This window comes from Diceros bicornis, chromosome 23, assembly GCF_020826845.1.
Source record: "Diceros bicornis minor isolate mBicDic1 chromosome 23, mDicBic1.mat.cur, whole genome shotgun sequence".
NCBI lineage: Eukaryota > Metazoa > Chordata > Mammalia > Perissodactyla > Rhinocerotidae > Diceros > Diceros bicornis.
This window is the reverse complement of record NC_080762.1, coordinates 18,159,006-18,180,945: the sequence shown is the minus strand read 5'-3', so window position 1 is coordinate 18,180,945 and position 21,940 is coordinate 18,159,006. Positions and strand designations below refer to the sequence as shown.

General features: G+C 37.7%; 1 protein-coding gene across 1 annotated transcript in view; it reads left to right on the top strand.

Moving 5' to 3' along the window:
- The window catches only part of SLC35F1 (solute carrier family 35 member F1), a 384,161-nt gene that overhangs the window by 129,893 nt on the left and 232,328 nt on the right, over positions 1–21,940 (top strand). The gene's annotated exons all lie outside the window — the stretch shown is intronic.

Sequence of the window (21,940 nt, the reverse complement as noted above, 5' to 3'; positions counted from 1 at the left end):
CCCTGTGGTGGGGGATGTTGATAATGGGGGAGATTATGCATATTTGGGAACTCGCTGTACCTGCTGCTTAATTTTCCTGTGACCCTTAAACTATTCTAAAAAATAAAGTCTATTAAAAAAATAGAGTGCATTAATGAGTGTGGGCAACTGAGGTTCAATCACCCTTGAGAACCCCCGAGAGACTGCTTAGAGCACACCCCAGAATCACACTTCTGAGGGCCATGGAAGCTGGCGATGATAACTAGGCAGGGTTAACACTGCTCATGGGAGGGAGGTTTTGCTTAATAAGGAAACTGTCCTTCCAAGCTACAGGGGATGTAGTGGGAATGTGGGTGGACACCAACCAGCAGTATATGCTACCTGACCTTTTGCTTTTTCAAGAGGCCAGAAATCTCGCTTTTTATGGGAATTTTCCCAATTTTTAAATTGGCAATGAAGTCAATTTTTTATAAATCTGAAAAGGTCAAATAGAAGATGTTTGTGGGCCGTATTTGGCCCACTGATCATCTGGGCCAGGTATGATGCTAAGTGTTTTTTAAGCATTATATTTTTTAGTTCTCAAAGGAACAGAAAGGAGATGAGTGCCATTATGATCAACATTTTGTATATGAGGAAACTGAGGCACACAGAGGTTGTGAATTGTCTAAGGCCAAATAGCTGTTAATTGGTGGACCTAGGATCTAAACTGAGGGGCTGGCTCTGAGCCACTGCAGCTCATTGCCCTGGGTTTCTCTGATTGTACCTAAACCTAAAGTACACATGGAGGGACATACCCAAACTCTACCACCAGCTTACTTTGGCCCATGTAAAATTAAAGTTTTAAATCACTTAAATCTCTGGTTCTGTAATGAAATGGCTTCCAAAATAAAAGTTTAGACACTGAAAAACACTTTTTCTCCAGTATCATTTTTAGTTTCAAGGGATTTCATTCATCCGAGAGCAACCGAGACCTAGGGCAAAAGTCAGTTATTAAACTAAGTCTGGAGACTTGAAAGTATTCTCCTAAGTAAGCTTTGACAAAATCTAGGAAAAGATATACTCTCAGAGAATCCAGTAATTATTACACACATATTTTTTTCTGCTGAACACCGGAAGACAAGAAGCTTTGCAAAAAAAATGTTCTGTTTTAGTTACTGAAACTCTGCTGCTTTGCTATCCCATCAATTCAGACTGATGGGTGGTTCTATTGTAAACATGTCAAAGGTGGGATATGGCAGTTTTTCTTCTATTGTTCTTGTCTTTACAAATGTTAGGTACAAAGAATTTGTAACATCCTCTCCAAATTCAAAAGGGAATTATGTTTGTAGACGTAAAATCAGTGCATTGATCTCACAAATTTGGTGCTCTCTGTACAGGCTTTGAGCCCTTGAGGGATGGCTGTAATTACTAAGTGTTTCTAGGGTATTAGGTTTTATTTGAAGCATTTGAGCAATTTTTAGTAGATATGAACTTTTTGCAGTTGGCTTAATACTATCTTGGATAAAAAATAAAGTTGGCTGAGCAAATTTCATAAAGCATTTCTTCAAAGACTGAGCTGTGCCTCTTTGAAAGCAAATGTTTCTTTTGTTCCTAGACTTTATTAGCAAATCAAATATGCGTGGTGTCTTCCACTATAACATCCGTCTCTGCAATGATGAGAACTTACCTGCTTCAGTGCCCTTGTTTGTGGGTAATTCTGATAATCAAAATTTACAACTGTCACTGGAAATAATAGCAATAAACAAGATGGTACCTGTTTTCAAGGAATTCACTGTTCAGTGTGGGGATAAAGAACAAAACAAAAAATAAACAAACAAAAAACCATGACAGTTGTATTACAGCATAATAAATACAGCGATAGAAGTCCAGACACAGTGAAGGCCTATAAGGGGGGCAGCTAACCTTGACTGTGAGAGAGATGCCCAGAAAAGAATTCTTGAAATGTGAGCTAAGGAAGAACAGAAATTATCCAGACAAAGGAAGAAAGGGGAGAAAAGAGTATTTTAGGCAGAAGGAGCAACACGCTTGAAGAACTGGAAAGGAGCGAGCATAAATCTTGAGGAATGGAAAGAAATTCCCTGTTGAATCCTAGGTGGGAGAAGGGCTGGGGGGAGCAGAAGCTGAAGAAGAAGGTGGGGCCAGACCAGGCCAGGTTTTGTTGTAGACCATGTTTCTGGAGCTTGGCCCTCATCCCAAGAGAGGGTAGCCATTAAAGTAAGGGCACTACCGGCAGAGTATGATTTCTGTCATTCCTTGCTGACTTTGAGTGGAGAGAGTTGGAGATCCCCCCCAATTACTGGGGGGATCGTGGCAGCTGTCGGGTAGAGAAAACATCTTGAGCTGATGGAACCTCTGTGAACTGGGTATCCCTTGGCATATAACTAACTTTAAAGATGAGGACATTCACATCTAGAAGTTTCTTCCCTTCTACTATCTAGTATAGAATAATTGTATATGTTTCATTAAAGGGCTTGTTTATGTTAAGAATTTGTGCATTTTAGGTTAAAAATTTACCTGCAAGTCAGTTTCTTAGTTATCTGGTTTGTCGACATCTTACCCGGTATAAAGCATCGCCTATTTAAGAATCATACTTATTTAATTATCATTCTAAATCCCTGTCCCTTAGAACTGTGTTATTTAATTTTCCACAAAAGAAGCTTCAAGTCTATTTCCTTTTGTTCCTCTATTCAGTATGCATCGATTCTTGCCAAGTACCCATTGTGGAGCCAGCCCCGTTGACAGCTTTGCACTTGACTGTTGCTCAGTACCTCACTGAATAATTGAGTAATTTTCTAATTATACATTGTAATGAGTGTGATGCTTGTGATAAGATAAATAAGAGAGTTTTTCAACTGTTGTAGTTAGAAAGAAAATAAATTAATAATAAGTACAAATTTGTCATTCACCCACCATACAGTCATCACTGTGCAAGTCTGGGGGGGTGCAAATACAAAAAAATGTAAAATACATAATACTTAACTCTCTTGCAATTAACAATATTGATGAGGAACCAGATCAGACATGAAAAAAAATGGAGAATGGGGCTGGCGCGGTGGCATAGTGGTTAAGTTCACGTGCTCCACTTCAGTGGCCCAGGGTTCCCAGGTTTGGATCCTGGGTGTGGACCTACACACTGCTCATCAAGCCATGCTGTGGCAGCGTCCCACATACAAAATAGAGGAAGATTGGCATACATGTTAGCTCAGGAACAATCTTCCTCACCCCCCCCCCAAAAAAAGGAGAATAATACCAGGCAAATATTATTAAGAGCTCAGACTTATAGTTGAAATGACAAAGTACAACAGGGGTGCAAAGAAGGAGAATCTCAGGAAGAGCCAGAATAATCAAGTAAGTGTGCAGGAGGGATGCTGGACCCCAGCTAGTGAGCTGGCTTTGGATGTTAATGGCTTGTCTTGCTGGGGAAAACAAGTTTTATGTGTAGAAATAATATTGATGCTTCTCACAGTGCCAAGGAGAAGAGAATGGTGATGATCAGGCACTGCATGGCCTTAGTGTCTTACAGGACCCAGCCCTAATGTTATACTTTGCCATGATTTAGTTCCAAACTACCTTGCTAGTCTTATCAGGACCCCATCGCTCTCAGGCTTGTCTCCAGTCTGCCATACTTCGTGACTTCTGGAGATAAATCCCGCCTCCTTGCACCTCACACATCTCCTTAGGCCATTTGTCTAGTAGAGAACGCCCTCCCTACTCTAGATTTGATGGGCAGAAATGACAACTCGCAACCACCTCTCTCCATCCCCTGCTTTACATAAAGCCGTTTGGCAACAAACACTATCTGTGACACTACCATTCCACAAAAAGCAACTGTATCTCCCCCAGGTGTTGTTCACGCACAATCTCAAACCACTAAAATCATTAAAACAGAATTAAAAATTAAAAAAAAAATTAAAACAGAATTAAAAGTTAAAAAGAATTAAAACAGAATTCCCTAAATGCTAATAGGAGACTGAAGAAGTTAAGCAAAGCGTCTGAGTCTGAACTTTTACCACCTCGAAGACTCCGCCTCACTTTCTGATATATGAACATATGTGGTAACTAGTTACTATTGCACAGGGATGCTCTGAGACAAGGTAAGTTATAGATAGGAAGTACTTGAAAAAGTGAACTTAAAAGAAGCCTCAAAAATATAAAACATATACATATATATATATAAAACAATAGAGAATTTTAATGTGAGTTATTAGCTAGTGTTATCAGATATTTATCACTTTCTTTTCAAATCATTATTATATCTAACCAGTGAGAAAAGCAAAAATAAAGTTTAAGGAAAAAGTTTGTCATTATCAGTTAAATATATTAACCTGTATATATTATTTCTATACATTATTTTTTCTACTTTAAGAGAAAAGCTATTTAGTTATAGAAAGTAAAATAATGAAGGACCTAAATATAATGTTATTTTCATCATGGAACAAGAATTAGAATTTTATGAGATAATAGTTAATTCTGGGCTAACACAGAACATCAGCAAACATCTTTTCTGGAAAATGTAGAGATTCCTTCCCTATTGGAATGAAGAGAATATCTAAATGAAGTAGTCTTTTCCATAAACTCTCTGTTATGTTCAAAGAGTGTATTTCTCTCAAAACACCTTGTTTAAATCAATGGTGCACAAAGTAATTACCATTAACTTTGATCCAGCATTCAAAATTGATCAGACAATGTAAGGGATTTGCATCAATGTTGTGAAGAGACTTCATTTTGCAAAGGAAATTTATCTGGTAAGGAAACTTACCCAAAGATTTCATTGAAGGACTCCAAAAAAACTGGAATATTGCTAATTCAAGATTTTTGAAGAATTAGCAATCCAGTTTATGAAATTCCACTGCTCTCTGGCATTCCTAAGAGAGAATTCATTGCTTTGCTACTTAGACATAATGAAATTCAAGATGAGTAAGAAATCTACATTATTGTCTAAAAATGAAGGTATTTGGTGATGCTATAGCAAGCTGGGCCAGTGTTCAGAATGTCACAGAAATCAATAAAACACAGCCCTGGCCTTTAAGATGATAACTTAAAAGTCTGGGGAAGAAAAAAATCTTCCATATCCCAAAAAAACCCTATCTTAAGTTATAAAAACACAACTTGTACTATTAATACTTAATATTAAAACTTAAGGTCATTAAATAAATCCTCCCTAATCCTATTTCCTAACGCAGTTGATTACATTTAAAAGTATTTCTCGGGCCACCCCGTGGCTTAGCGGTTACGTATGCGCGCTCCACTGCTGGCACCTGGGTTTGGATCCCGGGCCCACACCGACACACCGCTTCTCCAGCCATGCTGAGGCCGCATCCCACATACAGCAACTAGAAGGATGTGCAGCTATGACATACAACTATCTACTGGGGCTTTGGGGAAAAAAAAGGAGGAACATGGGCAATAGATGTTAGCTCAGGGCCGGTCCTCCTCAGCAAAAAGAGGAGGATTGGCATGGATGTTAGCTCAGGGCTGATCTTCCTCACACAAAAAAAGTATTTCTCCTTTCTTTGTTCCTATTTATATGTATATTTCACCAATTATAATCATAGTGAGCATAAAAATTAATATTTATTTTCACTTAATAGTGTATGGTTAACATTTCTCATGTTGTTTTTATAGTGTTCATATTTGTAATTTTAGTGGCTGAATAATATCTTGTTGAACTGAAGCACCAGCATTTACTTAACATTCTCCTGTTTTTAGTGTTTTTATTTTTCATATTATAGGCATTTATATAATAAACATCTTCATGCACGTATTATTTTTATCCTCGAGAGTTTTTTAGGGTAAGTTTTATAATTACTGGGTCAAAGAGCAAGAACACTTTTATGGTTCTGCATTATATTACTGTATTATGTTCCAAAAGAGTAAAATCTACTTAATACATCATTATTAGCAATGTATTTCTATGTTATGCCACATTGATAGCACTAAGAATTTTCATTATTTTTTTCTAATTTACTATATGCTGAATGGTACTTTATTCTTGTTTTAATGTACACTTCTTTGATAATTAGTAAGGCTGGAAAATACTCCATGTGTTTATTGAAGATATGTTCTTCCTTATCTTTGGTGACTTGACTTCCATTCATGGATTTCTCTTTTGGAGTCTTGATTTGTTTCTTGTGGTCATCATAACTTTTTGCAATTGGTTAGCAATAAGCAAGGCTTTTGGAGCAGAAGAAGTGTTTTCTAGACAATGAGGCATTCAGAGAGAGGGAGGCCTGGGAACAGAATTGATTTGGCTGGGATAAGATGGCATGGTAATAGAGTTCTCTCTTATAAATGTCCATTGTGTGAATGAAAATAAAAAGGTTACTGTTTTAGTCATTCATCATACTGCAATTTCAGAATCCTTAAAGAATGATTTTTGACTGCATGATTGAAATGTTTTACTTAAAGGTAACATATAAAGATAATTTTCCATCTGGGAATATAATTCCCTGCTCTTGGCACAATTACAACCTGAGATTAGAGACAAGAGATCATTTTTCAGTCTTGCGCTCTCTGTATGCCATTTTGGCGCCAAAGGTGACGTGGATTTGAGGGAGTTGTTTCCTTGTACCTCTCGTATTTCACGTTGCTTGTCACCTCCTTCCCTCTCTGACACTAATGCACCCTATTCTGTTAGAACTGATGGGTTGTGGATTTGATGTGCTGGCAAGCTCCATTTTTCCAACTGTAATGAGAAGCCCGCCGCTGGCTTCATTGTGTGAGTCGATCTCCCATTCTTTTCAATCAATTCATGAATATGTCTGAGTATTTAAAGGGTGTTTGGATATTAACATCCAGTTTAGAATATTGGTAGATGTTACTTTATCCATGTTTGAAGATTTATTCTTCATTAGATTCTACTTTAAATTTTGAATGGGTAGAAATATTCTTGAGAATGCTGTGTTTAAACAATGAGTCATGAAGCATCTTACTGTAGTTCTGGTTGGTTTATCAATGGCTTCATTGATTAAATACTTACAATACAAGCATTGTTTTTTATTGTTGGTAACTTTTCTTATTTACTCAGATTTTGATTTAAGGAACCTGGCTTTGGTAGTATTGTGAACATTTGGAAGAAAAGTCTCTGATATTGGATGTCTCTGAAAGTCATTGGCATTGGCTTCTCACGTGTACTCAAAGAAAGAGGAAGTTTTCATTTTAGGGAGGGATCTATTTTTAAAGTGATCAATTATTTTGATTTTTTTTTCAAATTAATTTGGCAATCATAGTATGAATGATATTAATGCTTGGTTATATTATAAAAATGCTGGGAGATATCTTCAATCCAATAAGTTATTCCTGGATACATTACCTTTAATCTAGGTGTTAAAGTATCAGAACATCAGATGCCTGAGCCAGAGTTGTAGATTGTGAGGCTATGGTTGAAGTGAGATGCACAGGCAGACTTAGAGGCAAATCATGGACAAGGCTTGAGCCAAAAAATGTGTTTGGACAAGAAGGCCTCTGGAGGGAGCAGTTCCTTGGTCATTGACTGACACCCATGACCAAGCCAGGTAGGCTGAGGGATGGTCCCAAGCAAGGGTCAAGTTGGCCTTCGCATCCATGACAGGCTGGACGTTGGTTCATAGTCAGAAGTCAGGGTCAGAGGTACACCTGTTAGAAACCACTTCTGTGGCTTCCAGAGAAAGAAGAATTCGTGTGGCTTTTTCTCTGGGATGGCTCAGCTCCTCCTCATCAGCCTTGACCCTGGGATTATCCTTGACATTAAAGATCTCAGAATGAGTCCTAATCCCCTGGGTGAGTAGCTGTGTCCTCAGTTCAAGGCCTTTTTATTTCTGTCTGAAGTCTCTTTCCCACATGGGTGGGAACAAGAAGGGGACACATGTCTCCTGTTTCACAAAATCTGCAGAGTAAGGAGACAGGGGAGGTCAGGAAGCTAGTCCAGGGCAAAGCCCACCAGGAACCTAGCAGATGGAACTGAAGTGCCGACCTGAAGGATGGAAGCTAGGTGGAGAAACTACAGATTTTTGGTTTTTATCAAAAGAGGACAACAGTACGTGGAACACTGGATGGCAGGTGGAGTCTGGAGAAATTCATAAGGTGCTGACTTAAGGACACTTTCAAGAGGGTTCCTGGGTTTGACATCTGGTTGGGCAGCAAGTTTTCAGTCAATTCAGACCATGTTAAGTGATACTGATATTATATCTTTTATCTCTAGCATATATAATTATCTTTAGGTTTATTTTATTATTAAAATGCCCTTTGCTTAAAATATAGTTTAAATATATAATTTTAGTATCGTTCTTTAAAAATAATTTTGTTCATTTTATATCCTTTTAACTATAACATACTTCTCTTACTTCCGTTAAAAATTAATACTGTTTCTTCTAAGATGTAAATCCTGACTCAGTATGGACAGATTGATATATGCTAGTCTCATAACATCTATTTAATATTTCAGATTAAGGAAACGTAAAAGAGGACATTTTGATATTTTAGTTCAAGCGATCACAAGATCCCAGAGGAAGGCAGTCCTCTTTCATATTCTGGATAACGCTTTGAATCTATGAATATTCAGCCAACATTAAATCAATCTATAAAAGCTTGATAGAGGCCAGTTTTGCAACTCAAATCTGGTTGCATTCTCAGGCCGACTAAATAACCACAGCCAAGTCCATCATAATAAATGGTGACGTTGGTACCTTGTATTCTAGTTCCGTGAACTCGAGATGAATGTGTGTATTCAAGTGTGGAAGAGAAAAATGTTTTGCAATTATATGAAGACTTTTTATGGGAATTTCCTTGACCTTGATAATCACTGTCTTGATCATTCATACCACACGGTAGTACAGAATTGGTCTTGATATTGTACCTGTTTTGCATTTGGAAAAACTGGAAAACAAAGATGATAAGAATGACTTATCCTTGTTTTGTTTATTAGACCTCTTGTCTGACAGCACTGACAAGCAGGAAAATTTTGTTCTTTTTACCTTGTCAGTAATACCTGCTTAAAAAGAACAAGCAAAAAAAGATAAAAAGAAATTAAAGGTGAAAAGTGTGCTGGTTCTAATTTAGTTCTCCACATATAGATTTGGTGATAATGAGATAATTGCATTTGGGAGTGATTACCTCTGCCCCGTGTAAATTTAAACTCCAGAGTCTATGAGAAGGCTGCCTTTAAGGCTGCCATATCACATGAGCCATTTAGCAGGGGCAAATGGAATTAAGCACTGAATTAGTTTGATTAGTGTTTACAGCACTGTTGTACCAATGTCATGCTAGAGACGTTTACAACTCGACATTCAAATGCTTTAATATGAGCTTTAATAGTGAAATTAGATGGAAGTGCTGCGTGAGCACGAGATCCTACCTGGACAGATAGGCCAGTCTTGTGCCAGTCTCAGAGGATCTTTCTGATGGCTGCAGTGACTTTGATGACCACAGTGACCTTGATGGCTCTGAGCAGGAGGAGGGGGTACTATGGAATTCTAAGGATAATACTGAACACTATGGGATTCTGGCAGATGAGTTGTATGGCAGAAAGTTGAAGACATAGTGTAAGTTGACCATCTAGGAAAGTGTAGTAAAAAGAAATAATTCCTCTTCCTAATTTGATATGAGATTAACCTGCCAAAAAGCTATTGCCTTAACTTGAGCCTCTGTATTTTGTTAAATGGGGTTTTGAAATGTGGTGAGAGGTTGTTATGGTGGAAGCAGGATACTGGAAAAATTTTGATTTCAAAGGTTCTGGGAAAAATCGAGAATGAAAGAGGTCTGGTTGTTGTGTCCAGTGTGTTGTGTTGGCAGAACAAGTTATTGGTTCTTCATGGGAAAATCTTAGAGAAATGGAGCCAACTGAGGAGGAAGAGACACCTGAGGTGTGGATTTCTGTTGTTTAGAGGCAGGTGACTTGTGGAAGACCACCTCCTCTGCCAGATGTGTGGAAGCCTTCGGGTCAAAGGCAGGCAGGGATGTTTGGGGGGAGTGAGGGAAGAGATTCTTCACCAGCAGGAAATACGTCTTTGAGGGGCTGGAAAACATCACTGCACTTTTCTGTCACGCCTGGTGGAGTAGAATGGGGAAAATGATTCCCGGGGGCACAGGAAGAAAATATTACCACTTTGATTATTTTATATAATTTATCTTTTTCATTTATTTTTAATGTATGTAATATATTAGAACAGATTTATACACATATAATGCATGAATTATGGGGGTACATGTCCAAATTTTTTTTACTACTGTGGTAAAGAGTCTAAAAAGTTTGCACATCTAGGATCAGGCCCTCTTCCCTCCAGTAACTCCGCCTGGCCTCTCCAAAGACATTCCATAAACCAGAGACCCAAGGAACGGGTTTGTTGTCATTTTATAGGGCCTGTGCATCTTGTAAATTACTGTTTTAACTTATGAACTACTCTGATATCTATCTTATTTCCAGACTTTTGTATTTCATAGACCCCATTTCTTTTTCAAATCCCGTTGCTCTATGTGCATTTCTGCAGACCACTTTGAGATTTTTATGGAACAAGGTGGAGAATATATAAATAAAGTTGAAAGTACTTAAGGAATACATTATTCTTCAAGCTATTAGGACTTCCCAAAACAACTCACAGTTGGTAAGTGGATATTTCTATTGTGGGATCTCTAAGTAGCTTGAAATAGGCAACTTATTAAAAGTGCTATTTGTCTTGATAATCATATTTTTCTTTCTAATAAATTTTTACTTTGCTGCTCTTCTGTTGACCTCTGATTTACAGTAAGTTGGAATTGCGAGAATAGTTCTTAATATAGAATGCAATTCTTTTTCTATAATAAGATCAGCTTTAATTTAGTTTCAGTGCAATGAAAATATAATAAAATCTCAACTTCAGAACACAGAATCTGGAGAAATTTGCTGTCAGTACCAAAAGCTATTCATAACCTTTTCAAGATATAATAAAATATTCCATTTTTCATTGAAATTATTTGTGGGCTTTAAAAATATTCTTCTGATAATAAAAAATGTCACAAAGTTAACCTCAGTGAGATTATTTTATTGCAATTCATCATTATAAGAATAATTTAATTATTTATTCAGGATATGACAAGGCATACACCACAATATTTAATCACTGAGCCCAGTAAAAATGCATTCCACATGTTTGAATTACCTCTCATATTCACTGCAACAGAACAGAGGATGCGCCTTAGCTGGTACTTTCGTCAACCTTGGATTCACTTAGGACAAAAAAATAAATATATGGTCGTGTTATTTAGTATACTGAGTCCACTTAGGAGAATGACTTCTGTATTATGTCAACTGCAGCTTCCCACACTCTCCCAGTACATGCCTGGGAAGCACAAAGGGGAAAATGGCGAAAGAATATAATTTAAGGAAGATGAAATCTAATTCTGTGGACTATTACCCTGTAAATTGTTATAAAATGCTATAATAAAGTTTCTTTTCTTTATTCTCTTCAAGAATAACCTTTATAATGTTAAATTAGGATCTTAAGGTAAATGGCGTATTGGTTAGATTCTAAGACACTATATCAGTCAGTATAAACTAGATTGTGTTGTAATAACAATCAACTCCAAAATCTCACTGGCTTATAATAGCCGTGTTTGTATCTTGCTCGCTCAACATGTCTGTTGCAAGTCAGCGTCATAATTACTCAGAAACCCAGGTGCAGAGGTGCCAGCTCCACCCATGATTTCACAGTTGCTGAGACAGGGAGAAAAGAACACGGAGAGTCCTGTGCTGGTTCTAAAAGCTTCGGCTGGGAGAGAAACTCATCCTTTTCATTTACACCCACACCGCTTTTGAGCAAGCAGAAGATTCCAAAATTCTACCCTGCAGCCAGAGCAAGACACCCAACATTTGTAAGCAGCCCTAACTACAATCACAGAGGCCACTGATTGAAAGATGTACCACCAATTTAATGACATCATGTTTAGAAAGGAGAGAAAAAACACAGTATTGTGTGCCCATAAGGTTTATAAAATGTGCTTTAGGGCTGCATATTAAAAATAAACATTGTTTACACCCTAAATACCTTACGTTCTAAAAGGGGAGGTAAGGATACAATTATATGAGACTAGATAATGATATCTGGTTAGAGGGAAATATCTTAAATTGTAAGGATAAAAGCCACGTAACAAAGAAGGAAAAACATGTACTTTAAGCATCAGACTTGGGCTGTCACACGCTCCCTCCTCTTTAGTAGCTGTATAATTTAACCTCTGTGTGTCTGTCAACAGGGAATAATATCCATACTGTTGGCTTATTGTGAGGATTAATAAGATGGCAGATATAAAGTGCCTGCCACATAGTAGGCATTTGATCAATGATAATTATCAAAACACTTTAGTCTACAAAGTATTATGATTTGACAAAGTATACATGTAGATAGGAATTCACTAAATGAGTTTGATTACATATGATGAGTTTGCATTCCTAGTGACTGTAAATCTGAGTCTACATCTGATATCACTGTTTTTTTAATAAAAGATAAATTCAGTGGTATTATATTTTTATATTTATTTATTTATTTGCTGAGGAAGATTCACCCTGAGCTAACATCTGTTGCCAATCTTCCTCTTTTTGCTTGAGGAAGATTGGCCTTGAGCTAACAACTGTTGCCAGTGTTCCTCTATTTTGTACTTGGGTTGCCACCACAACATGGCCGCTGATGAGTGGTGTAGGTCCACGCCCGGAACGGAACCCAGGCCGCTGAAGCGGAGCATGCCAAGCTTAACCACTAGGCCGTGCGGCAGGGCCCAAATATACTGTATTTTTAAAAATTATTTTTAAATTGTTCATCTACCCCTACACAAAGGATACTCACATTCCTATTATGCTTGTTATTTTGCAGTATCCGGTGTTAGTTATCATCTAGATTTGCCCTAAAACGTTCAGAAACCTTAGGCATTCTGCTCACTTCATGAGATTTGGTCACTTTCATAAGCAAAAGAGGCTTAAAATAAAATCAGACAATATGAAATGGATGAACAAACGAATGAATCACAAAAAGACCAAATTTTGGGGAAATTATACACAACTTTATATCATTTTGCCAGCCTGAATTGAGGCTATTTAGTAAAACAGAGAAAATAGCCAACATGCTTGAAGCATTTAATCCTCGCAACCAGACAGGTGCTACTCTTTCCCACATGTTACAGATGTGGACACTACATTAAGTAGCTTGTCCATGGTTGCACAGAGAATAAGAAGTCGGGCCAAGGTCTAAACCAGGCAGTGTGGTCCTCAAGACCAAGTTCAGGCATCATAGCTCTGCCACTCATTCATTCATTCATTTTCCTTCTCTCTCTTTCTCTAGTAAAATCATTTGTGTCTCACAATTCCAAATATACTGAGAATCCTCTTGATAAACTTATCGACAAGTTCAGGCCAAGTGACGGTCACAGAATGGACAGTCATAGTAATCTCAACTGCCTTCCCCTGCTAAGGAGAACATAAAAAGGAGCAGAATGGATCATCTACTCCCCAGAGTTGCTGGAGGCCACCATCATGGACTTGAAATTGCTTTTTCCATGCATCAATTGAAATGGCCTCCGCATAGCAATTAGATTTAATGAAGGGAAGCTGCTGATAACTAAGGCAGGCTGCCAGACCTTCTGCTGGTTATTTTTAGAGGAAATAGGTTGTACAACCTGTTTGGCCCCAATTTCTATCCTTCTAAAATTGCTTTTTCTTGATGCGTTTTGCTTCCTTTTCTGAATTCGAAATTGAGAATGAACTCCTAAAGATAGCTTAGTTGATAGTTTCAAACAAACACCATTATTAAAAAACTGGACACGTGATTCTCATAAGACCTATTATATATAGATATCGATATAAAGATAAAGATACAGACATAGATGCATTATATGCATACATACGTACGTCTATTATGTTTATGTATATGTATGTATTTGGTATGTCTTTTATGTTGTTATTTAACTGTATGTATGACTTGGGATTTCTCTCCATTGTTTAAACTATAGTTAAATTGTAGTTTTACCCATTTTCCACTAAATACTTAATTTTTTCTTATTTTTAGAGAAAGTGATTAAAAGTAAAGAATCCATGTATACAACTCAGAGTGTTTTTTGATGACTGAACTCTCTACCCATGATGTCTGCAGAATCTGTCACTTTGGGAAGGTGCCCAAACTTTAGTTAAAAGACCTTTAAACTTAAAGAAAGCAAATCTGTTGTCTATGTTAACAGAGGGTTCATTAGCTATTATTTCCTGAGATCCCATATTCTCAAAATGAGATCTAAAAAGAGAGAAATTTAAACGGGATTGTACGGTGCCTTTTATTGGCATCTATTACAAGTTACAGCTCTACAAAAAACTAAATTATCTGCACTACACTGAGGAAAATGTGTCCTTATAAAATAACGGTAATGGAGCCCTTGAACTCTTAAAGAAGATCTTTTTTTTTCTAAGAAGTCAGAATGAGATTTTTGAAAATGAAAAATAGATGATTTTTAAACATGAAAATAGATGATTTTTAAAAGACACATGGTAGTTCTAAATGACAATACTTTGTAAGACATTGAAAGAAAAACCTTGCCTTATAAAAATCATATAAAAGATATTCTGATTTTAATTAAGGAAGAAGTTGATTGCCCATGATGTTCAAATAATTGGGTAACAAGTGAAAAAGAAAAACCACTGACTCCTAAAGTTTCACTAAATAAATATTATTTGGTACTTTCCTTAATTTTTTAAAAAGGAATTAGAACAAGATGTAGTTATTTTTAGGGGGTGACAGATATTTGTTTTTTAAAGGCATTTTATTTATTCTTATATCTCCTAATGCATGAGTTTTGGGGTATATGTCATATAGTTCTTATGTATCTCATGTGTATGTTATAGGAAAAAAACAGCTAAATTTTAATGTCATGTGGTGACCAGAAGATTGGAGAGCTGCAGTCTATGATCGGGGGAGGAGGAAACAGAATCTATGTTGGGCGAAACTTTCCATAAATTTTCTTGTTTATCTTATACTTCCCATAAATTTCCATGTTTAATTTGTCATCAGATAACCACAGAAATATTCTAAATTCTTTTCACTATAAATGTTTAATGGAGTAAGATTCATTACTCCATTATTTAAATTTTGAAAACAAAGAAGAAAAATCTTAATTAGCAGAAAGATTTCATTTCTTTCCTTTCTTTACATGCTACTGTGTTTACCCCAGTCCAATGCCTCTCAAGACTCCACTCTTGGGAGTGTTCTAGGGTTAAAGACTAGAACCAAACTAGGCAAAATATCTCTAAAGGAAATTATGTAATATGTATGCATTTTTTCTCTGTATTTTTATTGACATACTTTTCAGTTATTCATTGTATAAATGGCTAATTGTTTCTGATATTCAGAAATGGGTCAAAAGCCACCCTCCCTCACCCTTCCCCACCCCACATATTAAAGCTTTGTACACTGCTGAGTGCAGCATTCTCACACAGTGAAGTCATTCTTCCTTCTCCTCAATAGTCACTGAGGATTGACTGTTGTGAGTAACTGATGTGCATAACCATAATCTTTTTAAATTTCATCCAGGAGAAGGAACTGCGGTCTAGTGCTGCCAGTATTTAGTGATTATACTCTAAAGACTCAGCCTGATGATGTTTTTCACAAATGCCTGAAAAAAAACTTGGAATGATTTTGGAATAATTTTATTGAAAACTTAGTATCAACCTTTATTTTAATTGCACTGAAGTGTAATAATATATAGGAGTGACAAGATTTAATAATGTAAAGAAAGTATCTGCCTAGACTGGAGAAAACATTAACTTTTTTGCAGATTTTCATCATTTTAATTTAATGGTGCTTGCAGAATTGGGGATGACTTTTGCATCATAGGCTGACATAGATAGTAGATTATAAGTTCAAAACCACAGCGTATCTACAATAGCCATCACATCTTAGAATTTTCCAGAATTCCTGCATGTTTGGGTCGTTGGCTGCTGAACAGCACGAGTCTATTGTGCAGGTGACAGGAGGCCAACTGAAAACTAAACGTCAACCACCCAAGCTGGACTTTGGCAGACCCAGTGAGTGAACAGTGAACATCTCTGTTAGGAAGTCTCAGATTGCCTTGGATTCTGCCAGACACTTAGGGTGCCTAGAAATTTCAGACCTAATTTCCTATGAATAATAAGTAATAAAGCCAAATTCTGAACTCGTATTCTGAACTTTGTAATAGCTCTGAGGAATTTGTCACTTTCGACATTATACCATATGCATATTGGTTATCTGTGGTCATGCCTTTTCTCTTTGTGGCTGCTAAGGGCTGCTGTCTTGTCTATATTTTCATCCCCCTCAATATCTTGTACTTATTGGCTCCTTGATATAGATGTGCTGAATTGAATTACCCAAAGCACAGGAAACCAATGATACACCCATTGCTGTATCAGGGAACAATCTCATAGTTAATCTAGATAATTTGGGAAGGAGGTGGTGAGGAAGGTCTCCATATTACCTGAATTAATTGGATTTACTATGGGAAAGAATCCTACATTATTGTGTGGTCTTCCACTAGAGGTTGATAATGGGATACAAAGAGATAGGAGTAAAATCCTGTGTTCCAGCTTCTAGGTTAGTGCTGTCTTCACTAAATGTGTCACATAGAACTTCCCAGGTAGGCAGAACAGGAAAAAAAATCCTGCTTTTGGATGTTTTAGTGCAGGATAGTAAACTAAGAACACAAATTTATATTCCAATAATCTGTAAACTGCCTTCTGCAAAAGCTAATAGACAGACAAGGCTGGATTAATTTTTAGCATGATTTTATAGACTTCTTTTCTCCACTGATGTTTGGTGGTTGATAGATTTATACTGCATTGTGTTGCCTCAGTCAGGCCATGCTCACAGCAAAGAAGACATTCTGAACATGAACTAGAAAACTGTAAAAATAAAAATATTGCTATTGAGCAAAGAAAAGATTGAACTGGTTCTTTATTAGAAGATTTACATCAAATTGGTTGAAAATATTTCAGCTAAATTAAATTTAGTGCAATTTTATTGTTACAATGCAGATTACTTTCATAAAAATTAATGATCTATCACTATAGAATGTCTTAGATTTGTGTAATTATGCTGTTGATTTGAACTATTCATTTCTGGATAATTTTGAAAGTAGATAAATCATCACTAGTGTAATTGAAGGGCATTTTCTCTTGCACATAATTTTATAACTCTGTTCAAAGATTTTGTTTACAATCTAAAAGAAGACATTTAAACCTACATATGTTTATTTTTCATTATATCTTATGGGGTAGTGGTTACCAAAGCATGAGCCTTAGGTTATCTGAATTATATTCAGCTGGGGTGCTTGCTAAAAATGAAAACCTACTGAATAAGAAATCTGGGAGGTGGAGTTCCAGAAGGTGGAACTCTTTTAACAAACGCCCCTTGAGAGTCTTATGCAGAGTATCACAGACTTTGAAAATAATACCTTTTGTGATGTAGGAATTTGACTTATTTCTAATATTTACATCATTTAAATGCTATGCAACTCAGTTGAAATATAGATTTATAGCATCTTCAAAAAGCAAATCTCCATTATCTGATGTCACTAGAACATCTAAGGGAGAAAGACAAAATTTTCTCTTTATCACTGCTTGAAAAGCAAGTGGCAGGGAACTGCAGGCGGCCTCTAGAACGTGAAGGCAACTTCCAGCTTGTGGTCAGTAAGAAGGCAGTGTCCTCAGTCATGTACCACAAGGAAATGAATTCTGCCAACAACCTAAATGAGCTTGGAGATAGATTCTTCCCTAGTTGCGCCTCCAGATGAGAATGCAACTCAGCCAATACCTCAATTGCAGTCTTGAGAGACCCTGAGTAGAGAATCCAGCTAAGCCATACCTGGGCTCTAGACCCAAAGAAACCGTGAGGTAATAAATGTGTGCTGTTTTAAGCCACTAAATTGGTAGTAATTTGTTTTGCAGCAAGAGAAAGACTAATACAAAGGCCAATAAAAGGTCAGCTGTCACTGCTGACCTAAGGCAGTAGTTCTAAAAATTTGGTAGCATAAAAAGCAACTAGGTTATTTACTTAAAATTCAGATTCTCAGACCCCTGGCCCACTGAGAGTCTGCCTCAGGTGAGTCTAGGTTGGATTCCAGGAATGTTGACAAGCTCCATATGTGATTCAGGTGCACTATTTGAAATGGCTGTTTGAGAAACACTGAAGTAGGGCTATAGCCAGTGACACAGAGGAGAAGGGATAAGGTTCAAAGATATTGTAAAAATAGAATTGAAATGATTTGTCTACAATTGTTGGTGAAAGGTAAGACTAAAAGAGAATCGTGAATGATTGGGCAGTGGAATGGCCAGTGAGGTCATAGCATGTGAAGAAATGCAAGAGAAGGAGCAGGTTTGTTGGGGTAAAGTTGGGGTGGGGGATGGATATGTTGAATTTGAAGCCCCCATAGGAATACAGATAAAGACTTAGAAAGCAGTTTGAAATTCAGGACTGGAGCACAGGAGAGGCAGGAGCTAGAGATACACATTGGGAGTCATTAGGGTTTGGTTGAAGGATGACTTGAGAATAGGTGAGATTGCCCAGGGAGGGAGAGTCAGAGGAAAAAGAGAAGAAGATGCAGAATATAACACAAAAAGATCCCATACATAAGGGGTGGGTAAAGGAAGAACCATAGAAAAGAAGGGAAGTGTGATGAAAGGAGACAGGTAGGCGTGATGTCTTGGAAGCCAGGAGACAGTGAAGTCAGAGAGGGAGATGGCAAATAGACCCAAATGATGATTAAAGGTCAGATGAAACAAAGGCAAAGACGGATGATTCCAGTAGGCAATTAGGTGATTTCAAGAGCAGGTGCAGTGAGTGGTGGGGGTTTAAGATTGCAGTGGAATGACCAATGGGAGGTGAGGAAGTGGAGGCAGGAAAGTGGTGTCCAAACTTCAGCCTGTGTCAGAATCTCCTGGGAGGGCTTGTTAAAACACAGATCGCTGGGCCCCACACCTAGAGTTTCTGACGCAGTACGTCTAGGGTGGGGCCCAAGAATTTTCACTTCTCACAAATTCCCAGGTGTATTAGCTTTCTATTGATGCTATAAAAAACTACTACAAATTTAGAGTTTTTAAACAACACCAATTTGTTATATAACAGTTTTGGAAATCATAGGCCCAACAGAGATCTCAAAGGGCTAAAATCAAGGTGTCAGCAGGGCTGCTGTCTTTTCTGGAGGCTCTAGGGGAGACTCTGTTTCCTTGCCTTTTCCAGCTTCTAGAGGCCTCCCACATTTCTTGCCTCATGGCCACCCTTCCTCCATCTTTAAAGCCAGCAACATTGCATGTCTTTGACCATTGTCACCTCTCCCTCTCTCTTCACTCTGGCAAAGGTTCTCTGATTTTAAGATTTCATGTGATTAGATTGGGCTCACCAACCTAATCCAGGATAATCTCCCCACCTCGAGGTCTTTAACCTTAATCACATTTGCAAAGACCCTTTTGCCGCATAACATAACATAGTCACAGGTTCTGGGGATTAGGACATGGACATCTTTGAGGGCTATTCTGTCTACCACACCAGGTGATGCTGATGCTACTGGTCCAGGACCATGTTCTGAACACCACTGAGGTAGACATTTCTTTCTAGTTTAGCAGTGAAGGGGTTTTTAGAGTACGGTAACTTGAGAGAGAGAGCCAGGGAAGGGAACATTTCAAGGGGATGGGAAGATTTGGATGTTTGTGGGAAGGAGGGGGAGATGCTGGTGAAAAGGAGGAAAGGGTAGGTGCAGAAGAAAAAGCCCGAAAAAAATTTCTCAGAAAGAATTTACAAAAGTGAAACAAACACACAAACGAAAAAACAGTAAGGGAGATACCTACTTTACTTGAACTGACATTTACTGTACTTGAAGTTTAATGTTACTTCAACTACTACTTCAGAGCTTCTGTTGGTAGCTTTGGGTTTGAGCAACCAGACTTCAGATGTGTTTACATCTCAGAAAATCAACATTTCATTTAAGTATCCATGATACAAAATGTCAGTATAGGTGCCTAAAGTACTTGAAGTAGACTTTGCATGAGATTCAAGACCTGAAAAGCAGAATAACTTATTTTTTATTTTTCTAAGATTATTTTATAATTATAGAATAGTTTTAGAAAATTCTAGAAAATACGGAATTTTAGATTATTTAAAAAATAATCTAATGCTAATCTTTTACCACTAACAGATAAAATTATATGATACTTGTTCTTAAAGATAAAAAGTTACTGAAATATTACTATTAGAATATCTTCCAGTACAAAAGGAAGCTTTTTTTCAATGTGTTCTCTTAAAAATTCTTATACTTTGGAACCCTGGGAATACCAAACATCATCTTTTTATTCATCTGAGACACAAAATTAAGCACAATGCATTAACAGATTCAGATCAGTTAATGTATCTTTAGGATGCTTTTATCTATAGGTATACACAACCAAAGTGGTGTGAGCTATAAGAACATTTATTATGTCACAAAAGAAGGTTTGAGGTAGTTTCAAGGTTGTTCAATTCAGTAGATCAATGACATCAGTGCCCTGATTTTGGCTTCCCTCTTGGTTGCAAGCATGACATCCTCAACACAGCCAAAGAGAGAGGGAGGAATTCACTGTTTTAAGATCCTTTTCAAAATGAAGGAAAATTTTCCAGAAGAATCCCTTTTGCTCATACACCCTTTTCCCCTCCACATCCGCTTGCCAGAGTTATTTCCCAAGTCCGTGCCTAAACCTTTCGCTGGCAAGGAGAATGGAATCAACATCGATTGGATTAGACCAGTGGTTCTCATCCTTGGCTTTGCTTTTAAAAAAACTCACTGCCTATGCAACATCCCAGAACCATTAAATCAGCATCTTTGGGGATGGTCCTCAAGCACTGACATTTTTTAAAGTTCTTTGGGTGATTCTAATATACAGCCGTTATTGAGAATTATTGGATTAGCGAGTCTCAAGGCTTGTTAAAGGACAGATTTCTGGGCCCTATCCTCAGAGTTTCTGATTAAGTAGGTGGGGGGAGGGGGAATAATTTGCATTTCTGGAAAGTTCCCCAGTGATGCTGATTCTGCTGGTCAGGAGATCACATTCTGAGACCACTGGGCTTGGAGAGGGCCCATGGCGCACATCGCTGCCCAGTGCATGAACAAATCAGGTTTCTCTTAGCAAGAAGGGGCAGCAGAAGGCTGGAAGGGCAGCTGGCATCATGTCTCTCAGCTTACTTTTTCTAACCTGTTACCAGTGAGGAAAGGTTTCAGTTTTATTGCCTTAAAGGAAGTTAGAGATTCCATGAAGGAAAATCTAATCCATACTCATAGACTCCAACTTTGACGCAAATGCTCAGGTTCCAGAGTATATCACAGGAGAGACTAGGAAAGCGAGTATGAACTGGCCAATGCCAACCATCACTGCTGGCAAAATAAACAAATGGATGCGTGACCACGGAAGAACTAGAAGCAATCCCTCTTTGTTATAAAAGACCACATATACATATGTATATGCATAGACCTATACTGTAGGAAGGCAGAAACCAGTGTGGAGCTTAAAGATTGGACGATTCCAGAGTTCAGAAGTAGGAGATGGCTTTGAGTGACACTGTGAGCTCAGAGAACGTCTGCTTGTGAGGGAGGGAGAGAGGGACAGCATGAAAATGAGAACCGAAGAAGTAAACCATGAAGAAGACAGTTATTATGATTTTCTTTTTTTAAAAAAATTGAGCTTTGTGGGTTCTGCCGTTTTTGTTTTTATTTAGGGAAATACAAATAGGGTAGTAGCACAAGCCAGTTTCTGTTAAGGTTAGTCATGTGTACAAAGAATATAATTCTTTCTCCTGTCTCAGGGAAAGTAGAAAAGAAATCAAGAGGTAGGACCTGGGAGGCATGTGGCTGCGTGAAGCTGAAGGTCTGAATCAGCTCTCCCCATCCTCCCCAGCCCTAACTGGAGGAAGGCAAACACTCCTTCATTTCAGCCCTTTCCAACTTGGTAGAGAGACTGATCTTTGCCTCTAGAAGCTTCTGC